Source organism: Chamaea fasciata, unplaced genomic scaffold (assembly GCF_029207755.1).
Source record: "Chamaea fasciata isolate MVZ Bird 193981 ecotype frontalis unplaced genomic scaffold, bChaFas1.0.hap1 SCAF_11, whole genome shotgun sequence".
NCBI lineage: Eukaryota > Metazoa > Chordata > Aves > Passeriformes > Sylviidae > Chamaea > Chamaea fasciata.
In genome coordinates this window covers 20,529,470-20,551,510 of record NW_027094096.1, presented here as the reverse complement: position 1 = coordinate 20,551,510, position 22,041 = coordinate 20,529,470, and the positions used below count along the sequence as shown (strand labels likewise).

Genomic DNA, 22,041 nt, shown 5'->3' with positions numbered 1-22,041 from the left:
AACTGGCAGAGAAAGTTTATCCATCAGATTATTCATGGGCATCTCTTAATCACCATTTGATAATGTATACTGGAGTTACACTACAATTAGTTATTGTGTCATCAAATAACAGCCTAAGAAAGTGATACTTCTGCAGTTGTAGGCAGGCTCTAACACATTCCCAATAGGAAGGATAACAGGAAAACCTGACAGGCTGCTGTGAATAATAATTCCCCCAAAACATACCAATCATTAGTTTGATACCAAATATGATATGTTAAAGGAAGCAGCTAATGCTCTGGGTAGCTCTGAAGAATGTTTAATGTTCAGACATAAACAGGCTGCTGCATTTATACCTAGAAAACAGACGTCTGGCTACAGAAACAATAAACCCCTTAAAACAGAAATATGGCCATTAGAGCTTTTATTTTTTCCTCTCTTGCAAGAAATCCAGACAAATAATTTGCTAGCATATGTGCATATAGACATTTTATCAGTTGTTGCTTAAGAGTCTTTCTTGTTTTTAATGGCCATGATGATTAAAAGAAAAAGAGCAAAGGCTGCTATTTCAATCCAGCCACTCAGACCTGACAAACTCCTGGATGTGTGAGGTTTCAGCAGGATTTCATTCAGACACCAAAGCCACCAAAGGTTACAGAACTGGAGATTTAAACCACAAAACACCATTCCTTGTTAACTAAAGCTTTCTCCAAATGCTCTTCTCCGAGACATGGTGGGATCATCCCCAATGGCTGATGAAATTTCCAAGTTTACATCCAAAGAAGAGTTCTACATAGCCCTTTAGAAATGCTGCATAAAGGAAAACTCATAAAATTCATTAGTGGCTGCTTTATATCAAGCATACAGTCTACGACTCGTGTTGTACATCCTTCTGTGTAAGAATTTATTAGACACCAATTTCAATCAAAATGAACATTTTGTCACACTTGAAAAAGAAAAAAAAAAAGGTTGATTTTTCTTCAAGTGTATCAGCTACTTGCTCTAAGCACTCCTATTTGCTCTTTCACATCTTCACTTGAGAGATGGAGGCCAATATTGTATTTGGCACAGTACAACTGAACCCTTAGCAAAGTTTTCCTACTATCTGATGATTTGCAGTTAGGAATTCTAATATTCTGAATTAAAATAAAAACATTTTTTCAAGTTAAATGCCCAAGTGTTTTCTCTAATATCTCAAAAGAGTGTTCTCATTTTCTGCATTTTTACCTGTTCCTCTAAATTGTTATTATCTAAATGCCCTTTTGTTTAAGATTTAGTAATGTGTAAGATGTGCACTTGTATAAAAAATTATCTGTAACTCTATCTTATGAACCTTCTTACTGATTTCTTATATCATCAGGTTTTGCTAGTTTTCCTTCCAGTAATTTAAACTAAGAGATGCTCCTCATGTTCATTGTTTAACTCTATTGCTTTGCTTTTAACCTCAGGAATCCAGCTTAATTTCTGAACACTGAAAAAAAGTAACTTTTCCTTTCCTCATCTGAATTGCCTTCCTTAGCTCAGGCGATAAATATTTGTATTCTGTACTTCAGCTTTAGTGACCTAATTTATGGCAACAGTCTCTGCCTTTCCATGCCAATTTGAGAGTATGAAGAATACAAGATGACAAAGCCAGTCTGAAATCTTCTGAAGAAAAAGAATTACAACCCTGAAAGGGAAGAAAAGGAAAAAAAAATAAAAACCAAACAAAACTCACAATAGAACACAAAACCACCCAAAACCTTGGCTAAAAGTAAGTTACTGTCTACTTATCTGAAAAATGCAGCCCAGTCCTGAGTCCAGTTACAAAATACGCTGCAGATGAAGCCCATTTGTTGATTTTGCCTAGAGCAAAGTAGTATTTAATTACTGAACTAGGAATCTCCTCCCCAAAGTCATATGCTGTGTGGCCCAGGAGGCTGGAATTCCGGATGTTACAGCACAGACACAAGCGACAGCACACCCAGTGTTGCATTTCCATGGCTATGGCTACAACGCTGCAAAATTCTGTGTTTTCTAGAGTTCAAAATACATCTTCCTGGACAGCTACAGGGCATCTTGCAGTGATTCTTGGCAGCCACATTTTGTAAATCCCTAGGCTGACCAAAGATACAGGGATATTTCTGGTACTGACACTTTATTCACCACTTGATGTTCTTAAGCCTTTTTTTCTTTTCATCATTACGATGCAACACCAGAAGAAATGATGTTTGGGGAAGATTTTTCTCCTTATTTCCTGTATCAGAATAGTAAAGACGTATTGTTTATTAGTATTTTAAAGACTTTTCAGCTCTCTGGGTAACAATGAAAGCAGACACAGATGGACGAAAGGATCTCCAGAGCTCCCTTCCAATGCCAATCATTCTGTGACATCTCTTTAAAGGCACAACTCTCCTGCATGACAATTACAACCTAGCTGAAATGGAGCTACTCCTGATACATCCTTCTGCAGATGCAAATGTGCTCCTTTATAACTTAAAAGCCAAACTCAGCTGCTCAGAACATGCAGTAAAACCTCCAGCAGTTAGTTCTGCCTCACTTTTGATTACTTCATGAACACCATCCATCCCTGACTCCCCACAAGATCCCAAGCCCAAATATCTTGTTTGATGAAAGATTTTTAATCACAGATCTCAGGCCCCCTGATGGAGACAAACTGGGATTAAATGAAAACTGTCCAGACATAGTAGTTCAAAGGTTAAACCACCACCCTCTTTCAAAACTTAAATTTACCAGAACACACCAGGAAATATAGCTAAACATTATGAAATGCTCCTTGATCAATTGTCTAATCCAAACCAAAGGCATTTTTAGAAAAGAAGAACCTGTGGCTTGATGAGATGACCTTCAGGGTTGGACTGTCCTACCCACACATAAGCTGAACAGAAAGTTATGGCAGCAAAACTAGAAATGTAGCATTTGTAAAACTGATTAGAAAGTGATTGGTCCTGATTGATGACCAGAATTAGCAGAATCACCTGAGGGAGCACTAGTGTAGGTCTGGCCAGTATGGATTACTTTAAGATGACCTGCAAGGTCCAAATTCCAGGCTCCGTGTGCTAAATATATCTCTGTAATGGAGAGGGAAGCACCAGACAAATGCCTGGCATTCCTCCAGGGAGAGACATCTGTCCATCTGTCCCTCAAAATGGAAAACCATCTTATTAGAGGGGCATCTCAGGAACAGTGGTAACATCAAACAAGCTCTGCAGCTTCCATTCTTAGGCCATTAGAAGGATGTCCCTTTAGACAGAGCTACAGTCCTTCAGGAATACCTAATTCCAATAAATAAAGACTTCTGCAATCAAATTTTTAGACCCTGTCTCAAGAAGGCTTTGTGAAATTGTTCAGTGGCTTTACTAAGTGCTAAAATAGCTGCCTGCTAATGCTGCCTGGATCTAGACACAGAACAGCTGCTGGAATCAAGTCCAAGAAAGGTGAAAACTGGAAAAAGCCTTTCCTGCAACATTGTTTAAAATCTGCTATACTCCTTTCTGGCACGCACCTGGTTTTAACTATATGGCTGCTGATCTCCTGTGCCGCATTAAAGCCTTTGAAAGAAATTAATTATGGATGAATGTGGGAGCACACCCATTAAACCTTGCTTGGATCAAACTGTGTAAGAAATTCTGAAAAAATAACAGATTGAGAAGAGCCCTTGAGTCAGTCAAAATGAGCCCTATCAAGGGCTTCTGCTGAGACTACAGTGGGGAGTGGCAAGCTCCAAAAATGCTTTTCTATTTGTGAACACCACCACTGAAAATAAACACAACTCTTGTGGTTCAATCTTTTTGATTAAGAACCTCTAGAAATTAACAGTTAAATAGGGTTAAAAATCTCTATACCATGCTAAGTTTCTCCTCTCACTTGATTTATTCTCATTTTCACTGCTAGAAAACCTATTAAATAATGTGGCCCGTAAGTCTGATCAGGAACTTTCCATTTGTTCCAATATGTTCTTCCTGATGTTCCCACAATAGATCATTCAGGGCTCTAAGGGACTGTGTCAATTGAATTGAATGATGTGGTCGCCTGCTGGTACATAAATGCAAAAGCAAAGCTGAGGGGGTTTATTTTCAAAACAGGAGACATTGATCCTGTGACAATGTTCCATTACCCTGACTTTATTTCTATTAGAGACAGTGATTACATCTACATCAATTGCTTGAGCTGATGGATACTGGCGCACTAACAGTGACACACTTTTTCACCAGGCTGCAGCTGGATGCTGATGGCTTACAAAAGAAGACTCATTTCCAACTAATGCTACTTATTTCTCCATGGAAAACCGCCCAAGTTTGGGCAGACTTTTGTAATTAGTCAGTTTTCAGTTGTCTGTGGTTTTTTGTGGGGGGGGTTGTGTGTTCTGTAAATCTTATTGTGGAATGGTGATTAGTGACTGTATAGTCTGGCATGGATTCTATTTGTTATGATTAAAATATTTACATTGCTACCTGCTGGTAATAAAACAGCAGATGTAGTTCCCCGAAGCAGCCGTGGGAAGGTATTTCTGCACTTCTACAACAGCAGCCCTATCTTGACTGGGGATTTTTTCATACAGCTGTACGGGCTCCTTTTCCCTTTTCATGCAGTGTCACCCTTTTGCTGCTTCTGTCCATTGCTCTTGCTATCTTTACCAAGCTGGTGATCCATCTTCCAGCTTTCATCTCTTGATCTGACATCCGATCTCAAGCCTGTGGTCACGCATTTGCCCTGGTTTTCACCTCCTCACTGTGCACTGCCTACACATACTCTGCACTCCTAAGCCCATCTCACCATCTGCTCATCAGAGCATTCATCTGTACCTTCTTCAATCACGCCTTTTTCCATATCCTTCTTCCATTACTCTTCCATTACAACATAAGCTGCTAACAATTTGCACAAATAAATTCTGCTGGTTGGAAAAAAACCCATTCAATTCATCATAAACAACGGTGTTTTCTAGTCCAAGTAAACCCTGTTCATTTCATTTGTCCTTGTTTGTTTAGCCTGGTGCCCTGAGTGCCTGCAGGAGAAAGGCCTTTGTCTGACTCACTTTAGTGTATTTACCAGAATGGGTTCCCTCACTCTTGATAAGGAAGTTTTTTTTAATGTTGCCATAACAACACGAATTCGAGGTGATGGGGAGTGACACCTGCACAGCACTGCTCTGAGTTCCCAGCACCTGAACAGGTGCAGAAACTGGGTCCAGGACAGGTCTACCAGGGCCAACCAGCACCTCCTCCCTGCCCCAAGCTGGTGCCTACAACTCAGCACAGCGTGTTAGCTGGGCACCTCCTTGCTCAAGTCGATTTCATACTGCACATCTAGAATGTTTGCAACACCAACAGCAAAATAAAGACTCCAAATTGTGCTTTGTGGTGTGACTGGGGACCTGCAAGGCTGAGCCTGCAGGGATCCAAGCACCCCTTGCCCAGCAGTTCTGAGAGCAGTGAATTCTGCCAGAGTCCAACTCTGGAAACACTCATTGCTGGCCGCTCCTGCCCGATGGCGTTGGAATGAATAGGCTTTTTTGCAAACCACTGTATTTTGGGGTTTTATTAAGGTTGGTATCATTACTTGGGTAACTATACTAAATTTCTGCAGGTCTTTTGGGACTGGTTCCTCTTTCCTAGTGAACAACCAAATTAAAACTAAAAACCAAACATGCATCAGTCTGGGCACAGACAGCTCCATGAACATGACCTTTTCCGACAAAGGCTCCACTCCCTCAGGTCTGAGCCTGAACACTCTCACCTCAGCTTTTTAAGCACCTGCTAAGTTATTTGCAAGTGCAGGTATTATTTTCAGTGTAAGAAGTTTACAGAACTACTCCATAAATAATACAGACCATATAAATGGAGCAGGAGAAGCATTATCTGGAGTGGAAGGATGCTCTGTCTGTGTGTGTGAGCATCTTTCCTGACCCCTACATTATTTTAGAAGAGATCAGGGATTATCAGGCACAGTACAGCTCCAGCAGTGTCAATGATATAAACATATGAAAAAGAGAGAGGCAGTAATGTGGTGCTCAGTGCACAGAACAGGTCTTGAAGAGGCTTTGATCCATTCTAAACACAAATAAACCCAGTTTATTTCCCCATTGTTAAACCTGGTCTTTTTATGCCTTTCCCATGAGAAAAGAAGTTTTGGAATTATGTACTCTGGCAGAATCTAGTTCGGGAATAAATAATTTTGCTGAAATTCCTTTGTGGTGCATAAAAGCTGCCAATTCTTTTCCTCAGGCAGATGTCTTGTTGAACAGTAACAGCTCTGAGTCCTGGGTTTCTGAAAAATTAAGGATGAAACACAAAACCCCTGTGAGAGAATACCATAATGGGGTGAAAAAAGGAAAAAAATCCAACCTAGCAACTCCACAGGACATAGAGAAGATCCTTTAGTTACAATTTATTGAAATTTCAAGTCAAGAAAATATGAACTGTTAACAAGGAAAGATAATTTCCAGCTCTAGTGGTCATTAATCACAGAGTCAGCTCAAGAGCAGCTACATCGGAACCTGCTACTTACTGAAGAGGAGGTCAGATTTCTTTATCTATTTTTAAATTTGGACTGAAGAAAAAGAAGAGAGTGCCCTTTGGACAGGGAAAACAATTAATTAGTTATACTAACAATGCAGGGGTTTGTTGTGGATTTAACAAAAAAACCTTGAATACCTCTGACTTCTTAGGACAAGGTCAGTATTACTCATAAATTGTGGATTAATGGCAAACAGGTAGATTGGCACTTGTGAACATTAATAGCAGAAATACACTGCACTTTAAACAAGCTTTACTCCATTTACCCAGTAATAAACATGCAAAAAATCCAATGCAGTTAGCCAGCAGAATTTGGTATTGAAAATATAGGCTAACATTCATCATCTTTAGTATTCAAACTTTTCCACAGCCATGAAACATATCCTAAAGCCTGGAATAAATTAAATGTAAACTGACAAGTTCTTCTAGCCCCAATATGTTCACCTCAAGACATTTAAAGATGCGTAACTCACAACTGACTGCAGCATTGTGCATGAATGAAGTCCCAAAGAAAGCTTAAGAAAGTCTACCCTCAGATTAAAAACTCCACTCTTTGCTTTGCCCAAGAAGTTTCACATCCACCTCTGTTCACTAAAGCAGCCTGAAATGAGCCTGTGGAAATCTGGAGGTAAATCACCATTATGAGTGCAGGGTCTCTAAAAAAGCAGAAACTCCTCTACTTTTTGCAAACCCAAAAGTCACAGATAACGTGTTTCTGCAATTGGTCACATGAATGCAAAACCAGAATACGTGTGAATCTCCAAGAGCTATGTCTACTCCCACACTCCTGCACTATCCCTGCCCTACTGGTTGCTAATCTACAGAAAAAGCCTCCTTTCCTCATACCACTCCACCAATGCCACCCACAACACCACCTTATTCTTAAATAAAACCAAAAGCAACACCAGCATTAAAAAGCGTAAACCACAGCTCGGAGTCTTTAGGAAGCCATCTTACAACTACAGCACATTTTTGTTCAGGAATAATCAAACTGCAATGTCTGAGGACAAATGACAGGAATCAGTTGCCTGTGTGAACAACATCAGGTGCAAAGGGGACCTATGTAACCATCTTCACCTAAGTTGTTTTTTTTTTTAATAATTAAAGACTAATTAGCAGGGGAAAAAGTTAAATCAGATATTCCTCATTTTAAAAAAATGTACGAATTAAATTTAATATTTATAAATTTATTTCAGAAAAAGGGCCCATGAAGTGGATCAGAAACGGGCTGTATTTACTTGGGCACCTCAAGATTTAATTTCAGGTGAACTTTGAAGTTAGGCAGCTAAATTTTCCAGAAGCGCCTAGATCACTTAGATGCCATATCAGAATTACTTCTAAGGAAGAACAGGATGTGAAGTTCTTGCCTTTAGTGGCTACTTCCTACCAAGACCATGATAAGGTCTCAAAAGCCATGAAAGAAATTAAGAAATAAACGTTGCCTGAAAAACATTAATTTTGTTACTCAAAGAGACAAAGCTCTTCTTATTTGTTAAACTTAAATCAAATATTACAGAAGGGGTTTAATACCCATGATCTCAGCCCTGCTATAGACACTGGGCATGGCCACTCATGAACACAAACAATTGCAGCTGCAGACAGCACTGATTCATTGTCCTAGGCAGTGACACAGCATCATCACAGTACTCAGCCTATTTTCCATATGCAACCCAGAATACCAGGAATGTGAGACCAATGTAAAAATTCCCATTTCTTCTTTCATTCCTCTGTATGCCAATCTGCAATACTGGTGTGATCTATCATGAAGTAATGGAGGAATAAAGCAACAGAAACCCCAGCAACATCTCAGAGCTGCCGAGGCAGCCGGGAAGGAGGAGTGTGTTCCTTAAACAGCTCTGGAAAAGGCGGCCCAGAGGTGGGGTAGGGGTCAGTCATTAGGGCAGAGTGCTGCTTTACTTTTACAAAATGAAAGATCGGGCATTCCTGGGCCACCATTCTGTCATCATGGTCCCCTCAGGGCTGTCACAGGGCTCAGGAGGCAGCGGGTGACAACCAAGGGACCCTCGGTCCAGCCCCACTGTGACTCTGGATGCCCAACTGCACAACACGAGACCCTGCTGGGCACACAGGCAGCTCTGACAAAAACACCTCACCCCCAGGAACTCTGCAACAAGGGACGGGTTGTTTTCCAAGCCTGCAAGCATCTCTTCCCTTAATTTATACAATTTTCAGTTTCGGCTACGGGAACCACCCTCAGTGCAGACATTCCATCTCTGCATCCCTACGTCCTACTCTGTGCCATACCTCCAATCTGACTGCGGAGGTTTTCATGAACAAAACCTGTACTGTCCAGGTATTAGTGCTGTGTATTTTGGCAGAGACATCTCCATCTATATTAGCTACACCCAAAGTTCAATACGAAGTCGTATTGAGTTTTCTCTTCAAGTATATATATATATATATATATATATATATATATATATGTGATGAAAAACTCTGTCGTGTCTCCAAAAATTATCTAGACATTAAGATGATCACCTTCCTGCCTTCAGCATCTGCTTTTTATTTTTTCCCTCAAAATGAAACTGTACCAAGGGTCTTTTGACAGAATATAAGGAATAGCATGTATGCTGAAGTGATATGCCTATAATACATGGAAAAGGCACACGACACTGTCAGTGTCATCAGCCACATTTTCCATAGCCTGCAATATACATTTTTTTTAAACTGGGAACTGTTCCAATATCTGAATCATCAAGAGAAGTCTTTTCTTTTACAGAAAGCCCTGAAAAATAAAAACACGGTTCTTTCCTTGCCTGCAGAAATTGGGATATTTTGCCTAACTCAAATTATCCCACACTAAGGACAACTTTGAATAAATGCCAAGTTCTGATACTTCATCAGTGCTTAAGTCTAAAGGCATATTTATACTACTGCAAAGGAAAAATTCCCAGAGATTGGATGATTGTGCCTGCCATAACACAGCCCCAGACGGCTCCTCCACATTGCAAAGTCACCTGCATCTCTAGAAGTAATTGCATTGTTGATCTTAGAAGATTAAAGCAGCATACCAAATGTTCCTCTTGCTAATTTGGCACTCTACAGAAGGTCTAACTGGTAAAAGGAGCCTGAACACACCTGTAGAAGAATATATAATGACATTCAAAAAATACATTTAAAAGTAGTTTAAAAGAACACTATTTTGCTTTTCTGTATAGCACATGGGATTTTAAAAAGCTATACTAAAGCAGCCTGTGGTATATGAAGTTTTTGTTTTGTGAAGGAATCATCCTCCCAAGCTGTATGCAAAAACCTGCCTGAGTGCCTATACCCACACATAAAACCCTTAAAATTTAAAGCTGTTGGCTCTGTACAGTAGAAGCAGGAGAGTCCATTGAAGAAACTCTTATCAAATGGGCTGAAAGTCACAAGGGATCCAATTAAGATAAAAAGTTCAAACCCAGGACATTTCCTCTTCTTTCAGACTGATCAGGCCAACATCAGACATCTGTTCTCACTAATTTTTTAATTAATCCCCTTTGAGGCAAACTATTCAAAACCTGACAATACCTCATCTGTCCGATGAGGACCCCCCTCCAGCAGAAGGTGCTATTTTGAATTAAAATGCTCCTCCACTGATGCAGTTGGGAACACAACCACAGCTTTGTGTAGAAAAACCAGTTTTGCTGAGTCAAGCTCAAACATTAGCAGAGATGGAAATACACCCTGTGTTGTAACTGCAGGCCACTATTACACAGGCAGCTGCACTGAAATGGTCTGCAGCTTGTCCCACAAGTGACCTCTGCTCTGCTTTTTGCAAAATTAACCAATCACAGTAACTACTTCTGCTTGTTCAGAGTCAAACAATTTAGATAGAATGGATTTTCACAAAAAGAAACTCACCATCTTCAGTTATCTTTACCTCACACCTCAAACAGATTCTATGCACGTAAAATTCTGCTCACCCATTTCCAGTAATGGCAGCATTATTTGAAAATAAAGAGATGATAGAGAGGAAGAAGTCCATGACTTCTCCAGATGACATTATACTTTAATAAGTACTGCACAAATTGCTCACAACATTTTGAAAAATTTTCAGTATTTCTCAGACTCCAAAGAGCTCCCATCATCTTTCTTTTCTTACAATATTTATAAAGCTATGATGTTTTTACTTTGCAGAATTGCCATTTAACATTCTTGAGTGATGCTACTCAAACCTTTCCAAAGCCATTTCTCTCCTGTAAATCTGAAAGCCCATTTTCTTGCCACTCCAAGACTTAGAAACAGTAAAGTAAGCCTACATGCTTGAGGTACTTACAGGACTGGAAATCACACAGTGTGAGTAGTACCATGCCCAATTATTTTACATAAACTAACCTAATGCAATGGCAGAAGGGAAAATGGCTTCAGTCTATTCACTCACAACTTGCAACACCTTTCGCTTCCTTCATTTATCAGTCCAGAGACTTCTCAAGCAAGGACACCCCTCTCTCTCCTCAATACCTCCAACACATAAAGACCTTATTTGTTTCTTAGCTTGACCAGAAAATCCCATTGAGAAGTTCTTGTGGAGCCCATCTCGTTTTTAAAACTACACATGGATACAGATAAATCCAGAAGAATATTTAAACATGTTCTAGCCCCCCACTGCCTTCAACTGCTTAAGTGACGTGTTGGAGCAGAGCCAGTACAACACTACCCTGCAAGGCCACAAAGAACACCAGCAATATCCTTCTCTACACTGTGGAGGTCTACTGGCAAGGTAAGGTTTGTTAAAACAAATTCCCTCTCTCTTCTGAGGGCCTTCTAATGACCTAAGACAGCACACAAAGAGAGCTTGCCAAAATTTTAAGGGATTGTGAATTTAAAAAATTAAAAAAAAAAAAGGGGGGGGGGTGCTGGGGAAAGAAAAGACATCTGCTACACCCACAAGACATTTGTTAAATTATGGTATATATTAAAAATTCTACAGATACAAATGTGGTCTCAGTTATCTCCTGCTGAAAGAACAAATGCTCAGTTGTGTTCTAGCACAGTACTTGAGCACGGCTGCTGGTGGCCTGGTGCACAAGGAATTTTCCCTTTCTAAGAATAAGTAGAGGTAATCTCATCTTCCTTGTAACTCTAGCCAAGAGATAAGAAAATATATTTAAGGAAAGTTTCCAAAATCAAAAGAAATGATACAGGTATTGCAGTTACATACATTTAAAGAACACAACTGCAAACTCATGACTGTACATCACATTTAAGAAGACACTAATAACAGCACAGAGTCTGGATATTTGCCCTCTGAGCCACATACTTGTGTTTTCCTTTAGGAAGACAAGACTTTAGCACTTGAAAAAAACCATCCTGTAATCAAAATACAGTAATTTTACACCCTTTTAAAAGAACTGATACACACTGAGGCAATAGTGACTCCACACTTCAAGGAGACAATACAGTTTTTACAAAGTGTTTTGACAAAAGGTCTATTTGTTAATATTTCCATTCTCTGAATTGGTGTGTTGTAACTCTCAACAAAACGAGTATGGATTTACACATGAGACATTAACAGCTCCAAAAGGAGCTGTTAAAAACCATGGAATAAAAGAACACTTAATGTAAGGATTCAGTGAACTGCAGAAACTGATACCTAACAAATACTGTAAATGCACGTAAAACTAAATTGTACCAAACTACAGTCCACTTTTATGACAAGGAAATAGATAAATCATTGAGTGTCCTTACCAGAACTACTCTCTGAAACCCCACAAAATTGTGATGTGGCAGCAGTACAGCCCTTGGTATTACACCACCTGTAACACAAACCATATTATGATAGTTTCTATCAATATTTATTTTAAAGGATGAAAAAAGGATAAAAGCTATTTTTCTACCAGTCTTTTTACTGAAAGAATTAAAACAACATTCAGTTCCTACTGATAACAATATATGCTTGTTTAAGAAAATAAACAAAAATTAGAGACCTTGATTATTTACATGGAATTTATTTAAAAAACAAATTACAGTCACAGTTTCAACTCTTTCCTCTTCTCACTTTCTTAGTTGAAAGCAAATCCCCACCACAGAACAGCCCATTAGCTTCAAAGGAATTTCTGTTCCTTTTGTCTGTCCACATTGACAAAGGGGAATTTCATGAGACTCCAGAAAAAGTTTACCAAGGGGTAAGTACTGGGGCAATAGATATTGCAGTGTTAACCAATACATACTAAAATGATTCAATAGGGAAGATAAAAACTGGGAAACACAAGCCCTTGATCAAACCATCCCGTGTTTTCAAAAGTGACCATGCAGGAGCTGAATTTCACACTAACGAATTATAAAGTGCCAGTTATATGAACAATCCTTAAAATAGCCTCATTAAGTTAATTTCTATAGGCAACTTCAAAATTTAAACGGTCCCAAGGAATACATTAGGCACCTGTGATCAGAATAATTACTGATCCTTTATTTGTGTAACATGGTGATTCCTACCACCAATATTCATTACAGATTAAATCATTAGAAAGTGATCTTATGTAAACTAAGGGATTAAGGAAAAGACTTGAAGGCAGAAGCACAGAAACACTGGGCACCACAAGAAAAGAATCCACATGTCAAAAAAATGCTGTTTGAAGAGAGATTCACTCAATAGTAAAATAACTAACGCTGCCCTCTGGAAGAGGACCTCGAAAAGAACAAACAAATTTCTAAGTACTAAACTCATCTACAAAGGCACACAAAATACATTACAAACAACACTAAAACTTCCCAAGCACCTCCTTAATACTAGGATTAAAACCAAGGAAGGCAACACATGCCTTACACAGGACTTAGCATTTCAGACTTTCCATCATCCTAAAAGCAACCACTGACCTCTAAGAAACCCTCTGCTATTTAGTCTGTTGCTAAGCTCAGTAAGACTTGAAAATGTTTTTTCCTCTTTAGATTGGGGAACCTCAGGGTATTTTGGTCAGCAATCATTTTCCATGTTTAAATTCCCAAGAGAATGAAGTAAACTTCTCCTCTTTCCCTCCTGAAAAGCCTCCAACAGCCAAATGGACAATAATTTCCAAAACCCATGACACCACCACCCTGGACTGGAAAAGTGTCCTGGTCCTCCCTGTAACACTGACAATAGTTCACAAGGACTAAACGAAAAGGTCCTGACCCTCCATTAATGTAATTTTAATTCTCTGCTAGGCTATTATGTACTGCTTTGATCATTTCTACAAACCTAACTGCATATGCCAACTGCATTGCTAAAATTTAATCTGGAAAAAATAATCAGAAGCAAAGTTTAAAAAGCTTATAAAATTTTAACTCCAAGTGCAAAAGGTCATTAAAAGGGGATGTTGATCCTGCTGGTTGAACAAACACGACAGAGCAGTAAGTTTCAACTTTTATGCTTTGAACCTTGTACACTTCGTGTTTACATTAAGGATTTTTCATTTGGAACAAACTCTGCTCAAGTAAATAACTGAAATTACCCCCAAAATTATGCCAAACAAGAGAAAGAACCCGGAGGCCCCAGAGGAGAGCAGAGAATCACCACACCCTCAACAGAAGCTGCTTTAAGAGGAATTCCTTTCCTCTCCACAGTTCCCCACAGAGCACACACAGAAAACACAAAACACACTGAACACCAGAAATTCACCATTGCATTGAGCTCCCCATAACAGCAGAAACCTGTTCCCAGTTATCTCAGCCATGGCATGGAGAGGGCTGAGGGAACAGCAAGAATTAAATGCAGGGTCTGGCTTAACAGGGCTTTTAGGAATGACTAAGCAACAGAAGGGATTTTTCAGATGGCTCCTGATAGTCAGCTACTTCTGCAGGCACTTACAGCTCATAACACAACCATCAGAGAATCCTCTAAATCGTATTTTTAACCTGTTTCAAATTAATAAATAAGAGTAAAAAACACCAATATTTTTTGTGGGGTTTTTTTTAATGTATGTCAGTGATGTGAATAGAATTTGTGGCAAAAAACCGTTAACATACAGTGAAGGATGTAGGATAAAAACTTCACATTTAATTATATTTCTACCAAGTGATTTGAAGAAATGAAGCACATCTCAGGGTGCTCACCTATAATCACAGGGCATAATTTCCCTTACTGTATCTACTCTTCAGCTGTGGATTGCTTCATAGTTACTTACTTAGCATTTTTTTTCCTTTCATACGAGATTCCTATCTACGTGTGTTTCAGAAATCTGAAGAGAAACTGTAAACCTACGGCCTCATTACAGAAAAAAAAAGTTGAACGAGAGAGGAAGGAGTAAAGAAATTTTCCAGCCTGAGGAAGAGGACTAGAAAAGAAAACACTGCAAAAATGTGCAAGGTTTTGAGAACCCAACATTTTACGTGATGCTAACAGGCAAGCTTAACAACTGTGTCTGTTACTAAAATGCTCACACTCCATAAGAATTTGTGCATCGTGAGCATGAAATCTTTCCCTCTGCAGCTTAAAATATCTGTGCACTTAAAAACCATCTGCAAAAATAGACATACACTTCCCCACTGCAAAATTAATTAGAGAGCAGGAATTTCATCTCACTGCCACCAATACATGTGATGATGCCACATGTAAACACATTGCACTTGTTTTGGCACTGGGGAGCAACAGAAATGGTAAGTTTAAAAAGATTCTGTGAAAATGTCACTTTCTTGAAGAAGCTGATTAATATCACTGAAGGTGGAGGATGGGCACCCGGGAAGGCCATGCTGGACTAACCTGCCACTAGAGCGTGCTCCTTCATCAGCATGGAGCCCATTTACCCATTCCACTTGTGGGGTTTTTTCCACAACGTTTTTTCACTTTTCTTCTCTTCCATTTCTATTAAACAAAATCCCTACTGCTGTTCAATTGGGACTTAAGTCTCAATTTTTAAATTTAAAAAAAAAAAAAGTAAAAGTAATCAAAAGGTTTTTTTTCAACAAACGAGTTTTGTTTTTTTTTTTTTAATGACTGAGTAGGGTTTTGCTTGTTTTGATTTTAAATCATTAATTAGGGGAAACTAGACTAAAAAGTAAACTATGTGGTCATAAGAAATACTGATGTGCATTTTAGAAATTGAATGTGGCCCATCAGGGAGAGAGGAATTATCCACTTTTAGGAAGTATTGTTTACTGCTGTCTTCCCACTCGACCACCTGTTAATAATCTTTGATGTTGTTTTCTTTCTGTGCGATGAGTGTGACTATAAATGAGATATTTGATCTGCTCGTTACAACTTATTCCCTGTAATGCCTCTATTTCAAAGACCATCCAACCAACAAATGACACAGCCTCAAGGCAATGTCCCAAGTGAATGTGCATCTTTGCTTCTCTTCCTTATCCACTGTCATTTCTATAATTCATCCTCTTAACGATTTACAAAGTGCAGAGGATATTTTCACAGTACATCGATGGTGCTCAAAAAGTCTTATAGCTGACTGACTGCCAAGGGCACATGAAGGAAGCAAGATGTGCAACTGTTTTGGAAACAAGATGCTGAAATTCTCATTCTTTCTGTTTGACAGATATCCCAATTCTTCGGCCTGATTGTAATGCACACTACTTGGCTTAAAGCATTTAAGTTTTATAAGGATATGCTTAATGAAAAAATCAAACACAGGAAACATTTTTACAAAACTGGAAGGCAGAAGTATTTAATTTTTAAAGATTGCCTCCAACAGTACTGTTTCATGACTGGTGTTGCAAATACTACAGCCACTATTTTGCGTACTCTTTAAAAATGATGTCTGGAGCTTGCAGCTCTTTTTCCAAAAAAACACCCTTCAAAATGTAAGCCACTCAAAAGCACTGAAAAGCTAGTCATCATTCTCATTCCTGAAAATCCTCCGTTTTACCATTTTAGAATTTGGTAAATAAGTATATTTTTTTCTCCTTTTTGTCCTTGCCAATCTCTAGCAGCTTTATTTTACGCCATCCACCAAGATCACTGTCAGCACTCGGAGAGCAGAAGGCTGCTCCGTGCCTCGTGCCTGCCTCTGAATCCATGACCAGAGATTCACCCTCGCCATGCACAGAAAACGAGCAGCCTTCATCTTTCCATTTACCCCCATTAAGTCAGTGCCATCAAGTTCTCCCAGGAGAAAAGTGCAAGAGCTGAAACACCACAAGCGACAGCAGGCAAGGACACTCTGAAACAAGGGCTGCCCTTGCTGCTCCAAACTGCAGGGCAGTGACCGTGTACTGCTGGAGTCTCAGCTCCTTCTGAACAAATATCAAGTAGCTGGGATGGAGCACGTACCTCAAACTGGGATTTAATTTGCCTGGAAATGCACGTAAAAATAGTGGGACTTGGTCCTCATCTGGACCAAAAGCAGACTGTATCATAATTATGTCATATCTAATTAAAGTCCATATCACTAAAATAGAGACTTGTCAGCAGAGATACAAATGTCACTTGGCAGGCACAGTGGTTCTCAAACCTGCAGCTGGAACACAGCTCAGGACAGAAAAGTGTAAAAAAGCTACTGATTGAATAGCCTGATTGCTAGAATGTAGTAGATTTTGCTTTGTTCTACACTATTGCAGTAACACCTTACTCCAGGGAACGTCAGGGTCTTGGATTTCAGAGATCCAATTCAACTGGTACATGGAGTCACTACATCACGGCTCTTGCACTCTGCCAGGAGACTTGAGGTAAATTCTTGGCTCAGGTTTGTAGTTAAAATAAGCAGGCAGCACTAAACTAGTCACCATTTATCCATAAATTACAAATAACCCCCCCTTAATCTTAGCTGAAAAAGTGTCAGCCCAAAAGATTGTGACTGTGTCTGTCAGCGCTAACATTAAAAAGAAGGTGCCTGACAAAGTCTTAAATGTAGCTCTTGTAACCTGTCTCTCATCTACTCACACAGAAAATCATCTCGGGACAGATGGATTCACAAAGTCAACTGAACAACTCAAACCAGACCTAGGCACACCTGCGGTCCTGCTCTGTGGAAAAGATTCTGACAGGGAAATAAGAGTCTATTTTTCTTCAATTCTGCAAGCGCTGCAGCTGTGTATTGCTTAATAATTTAGTTTATTAAAGGCAACAACTGTCAGAACTATACAAACTCATTTGTCGTGCAGCAATTTTACATTATTGGAATCTTGTTATAATCTGACTAACGCACACGATCGCGTTCTAACCATGCCTATAATTGGGTTCTTGGCTCCACAGGCCTAAAGACAGTAATCCAAAACATCTTCCAATTATGTTGAAAAATATGCATGTTTGTGGGAAGCTACATTACTTAATTTTCAGACTCAATGGGCCTTTAATAATATGAGAGAGGGGGGAAAAAATGTTTGCAAAAGGACATTTATTCGTGGTGCTACTCGGAAAATTGTGTGTTCGTGTAGGAAAACACCACCTCAAAACCTATAAACACCAAAGCAGCACTAGTGAGATATTTATGGAACATAAGACAAACTAAAACAAAAACAATCAAAAATCCATTCAGATGGAAGACTGCATTCCAATTCTATACATCCAAACCAAACAAGGATCCCAGCCATTAAAAAAGTTCACACTGTAAAACTCATGTATGTGTGAGAGTCACTCATGAACTTTACTTGTTAACTTCCAACACATGAACGATCTATTGCTTCTGCTCACAACCCTTCACAAGGCAGATGTGAAGTTCCTTTAATTTATTGGTAGATGAGAAGCAGATCAAGACACAAAAACCTTGCACAGAAACCATTGCTTCACATTCCCAGGACTGACAGGTAATTTTTAAGATGCCTGAAGTGTTGTGATCTGTTTTATTATTTGACAAACATGGTTTACAATTTTTAATACAAAAGGTTAGAAAGTAAATATTGCAGGGTCAAGCAGGATTGCCCAGGTGCAGATTTTTACAGAGGAGAAAACACTGAAGTTGCCACAGAATCATTTAGGTTGGAAAAGACCTCTGAGATCATCAGGTTCAACCTACAACCTAACACCATGTCAAGACAAGAAATACAAGAGAATTTTTGCAAATTTTTCAAGTATTAAGAGATATTCTTTTATTGCTAGAGAATAACAAGATGTCTATAAATCTTGGCAGATTAAGACTGCACCTTGTGATGGGTTCTCATTATTACATGAGAATCAACAGGACTATGTTAAATGCTGCCTGCAATAAGCGTATCTATAAAGAAAAGATTCCCTGAGTCACAGGGAACTGAAAATAAAAACATGTACTGTCACACAAAAAGAGCCAGAAAAATACACAGGGACTTCAAAACAACCCCCTGACAGTCACTTCCAACATGCCTCAAACTGACTCTGAAATTAGAGAAATCAGAGAAATCAAACTTCACGTGTCCTGCGGAGTTTAAACGTGTGCCTCCTTTACCCCCACACACAGCCCTCGGCCCCAGCCCACACGGGTGCATTGCTGGTGTCAGCTCTGTCCTTTGAGCTGGACAAACTCTGCCAGCTGCGTTTTATCAATGGACAACAACCTCAAAGCACTTCTTGAAATGGCCCAAGCGATGCCCCAAACACCAACCTCCCCAGCTAAGGTCCCCGCATCTGAGACTCAAAATTTTTGGGATTGGTTCTCTGCCCAGAGCTCTCTGCACAGCAAAGTATATAAGAGCTAGGAAAAAGAAACACCCTCCCCGAAACAAACAAACAAACAAAACCCAAACAAACAAACAAAAGCACTCTGAAATTGCAATCTCTGGATATCTGTAAGAAAATGGAAGGAGGAAGCTTCCTTCAAGGGATCTGTCTATCCACAGCTGTTTGTTTCACAACGATGACACCGTGAACTATGCTGGAACACAGAGACACAGCTTTGGGGAGACCAAACACAAAAGAGCTCAGCACCTTTGCAAAGGCACAGAAGCTAAAAGCCCCACAATGTTTCCTCTATCATCAGTGGCATGCCCTGCAACGAGCAAACAGCTGCAACCCCCAGCCACCCTCTGCAGGGCAGGGAATTAAAAGGCAGAATGCTGTATCTGCTTGTTGTTACACATTTGCTGTTGATATGGGCTTTTCCTCACACCTCCAACAAATGCTGAGAAGACCTTAATGCAAAAGATGCAGCCTGTGGTTGAAGGGAGCATGGGTACTTCCACTAACAGGTGAGTTCCACAGGTAACCTCAGCAGGGTTTTAATCCAACAACAGGAAACACTTTCTAGGACACAGCTTAAACCTCCTAGGACAGTAGCTAAATGAGTAATGCAAACTCTAGAGACAGTGGGAAACAATTTTTGTTCCCGGTGAGTTGAGCACTCGCAGCAGTTACTCACACACGAGGGATGAGAGGCAAAGACAACGCACACAAATTGCACAGCTAGCAGTCAAGGCCCAGAAATCACAGCACTGCTCTATGGAGATTGGTGGAATACATTTAAAAATATTTGCGTATGTGAAAAAACACATCTAGAAATATCAGGCATATACAAAGTACAATGACTCTGCCACATAGTCTTCCTGCCTTATTATCAATCCAATTAAGAATTCATTAAAAAGACAAGTCGTTCACATGCTTATTAATTTACAGATGAATGTGAGTGTGAGAGAGAAGGCAGGAGACGGGGAATAGGTAGAAGAGACAAAACCCTATGTTGAAGTTTGTCCCACCAGAGCAAACAAAAACATCACATCTCTTTGGTACAGTAACACACATGCTGTGAGAAGCAATGAGCACTCAAATGCATGTTTTATTCTGATCCCAAAGGACCAAGCTGCCTGTGAGATGCTCCTTCTTATTTTATTCCTCTTCAGTTTGTCTAAGAGCTGCACACTTTCAATGGAAGCCTAAAAACTGCTCTGTATTCTACTTCAAACACAGGAAAACATACAGGAGTGATGCTGATTTAGGACTCACAAATGAAGGTGAGATGTAGACAATGCACCACTGGCTTTCCTCTTAGGCCTGGCTTCAAGAGGGAGACTTCCCTTGGTGGTTGAAGTGTTGTTACTTTGAAACTGTCATCCTCAAAAAGTGTATTTGAAGAACACATCAACTTTGCTATCGAGCTTTTGATTGCAAAGCCTGCGTGTTACCGAAGCAAAAGTTTCAGAATTAAATGTATACGCCAAGAAGGATACACAGCATAGATGAATAATATATGCCTATAAATAAGCAGAAAAATAGACTTAAAATAGCCACATAACTATTAATTAGTTATTAATATTAGATCACTGGTCTATTTCCTTTCAAATTAGCCACCCACTAGCAAAATGTCAATTGCAAAACAAGAGACTGTATTTATAGTACAACCTACTTTGAGTTTTGAGCGACATGTCAGCCACTGCTCAATTACAATACCCCCATTGTGTGCCTTCCCAAATTAATACCTAACTTTCGTTACAGGCAACTGTACATACAAAAGCCATGCTGGATTTTAATAGTCTTTATTACATCACATAAGCTGGTGCAAACATTTTTCCAGCTAAAGTCAATGCAAAAGAAAATAAAAAGAAGTAGAGTTAAGTAATACACTGGAATGAAGCTGGGTGGGACACTGGACACAGTGATGTTAGGAGGAGTGAGTGTCCAGGAGATGGTAATAAGAAATTCCTGGATCTGGTTTTATTATTTTCCAGAGAAAGACTAGCCTTGATTGCTGGTACCACAAGCGGTGCACCATGAGATGAAATACAACATTACTTATCCATCTTCAGACTGGATTTAAATGAAGAGTCACCACCAAAGTGGAAAACCCTCAAATTCCTCTGGCAAAACCTGACTGCATTAGGGACTTTGGAAGAGGAGAGTTACCTTTTTAAAGAATATCACCCATTTCACTGGGTTTTCTTCTAGTTTAGGTTTTGTGATTTGCCCTGAAAACCCCCTGAAAGGGAGTTCTCCTCCCTTTTATCTTTCCAGATGCCTGACACTATCTGCTGAAGAGCAGAAAAAAGAGCATCCTGCAGAGGATGCTCAGTGAAGATAGAAAGCTGGCAGGAGAAACCCTGCCAACACACACTAAATTGCCTCAAGCCTTCTGCTGAGAGAGAAGCAGCACTCATTGTTTCAGGTACGTCTGCCATGGAGAAAAAACAGAAATGGAGACAGAATTACATAGAAACAGCTCTTGAAACAAACTCAAGACTAGGGAACACCATCCCATCAACAAGAACTGACCTGTATTCATATTTTAGTGAGTAATAGTTCAGTTTTACAGTTGTACAGCAGAGTAATCTGGAATACTCAGAAATGTTGGAAAGACAGACTTGAAGAGGAACACAGAAATCACTGCTGCTCAGTTTTTCTCTTGGTATAAAATCACATCATTTCCCATCAGCTTGCAGGAGCACACTCCTAATAACGCCATTTACAGAACTTCCTTCTACAGCTAGGTCTTTGAATCTTAAATGAAATAAAAAAAAAAATCATCCTCCTAGCCTTAAGATTTACACAAAACCAGAAAGCCTGTGCCAGCTGTTTAATTTCTCATGTATTTATGCATATCAAAGTACTTGTACAAAGAAATCAATTGTAGCTCTAACTAATATTGTATGTTGCCAATTCACCTTTAAATCCAAGGGGAGTGAAGAGAATCCTGGGTTAAGATCATCATTTGCTGTCTGGGAACAGGATTGTCTATGGTTTTCCCTTCCCTAAATTTTCTTCTAATCCTAAAATTCACTC

The 22,041-nt window shown here is 39.5% G+C and overlaps 1 protein-coding gene across 4 annotated transcripts in view; it reads right to left on the bottom strand.

The window, feature by feature from the left end:
• The window catches only part of TBL1XR1 (TBL1X/Y related 1), a 109,898-nt gene that overhangs the window by 27,092 nt on the left and 60,765 nt on the right, over positions 1-22,041 (bottom strand). For 2 of the 4 annotated variants that reach the window (XM_066193584.1, XM_066193586.1), the window contains exon 3: positions 12,186-12,253. The exons of the other annotated variants lie outside the window; for them this stretch is intronic. The gene's annotated coding sequence lies outside the window, so the exon portion shown is untranslated. The remainder of the gene's footprint in view (positions 1-12,185; positions 12,254-22,041) is intronic. 4 annotated transcript variants of the gene reach the window in all.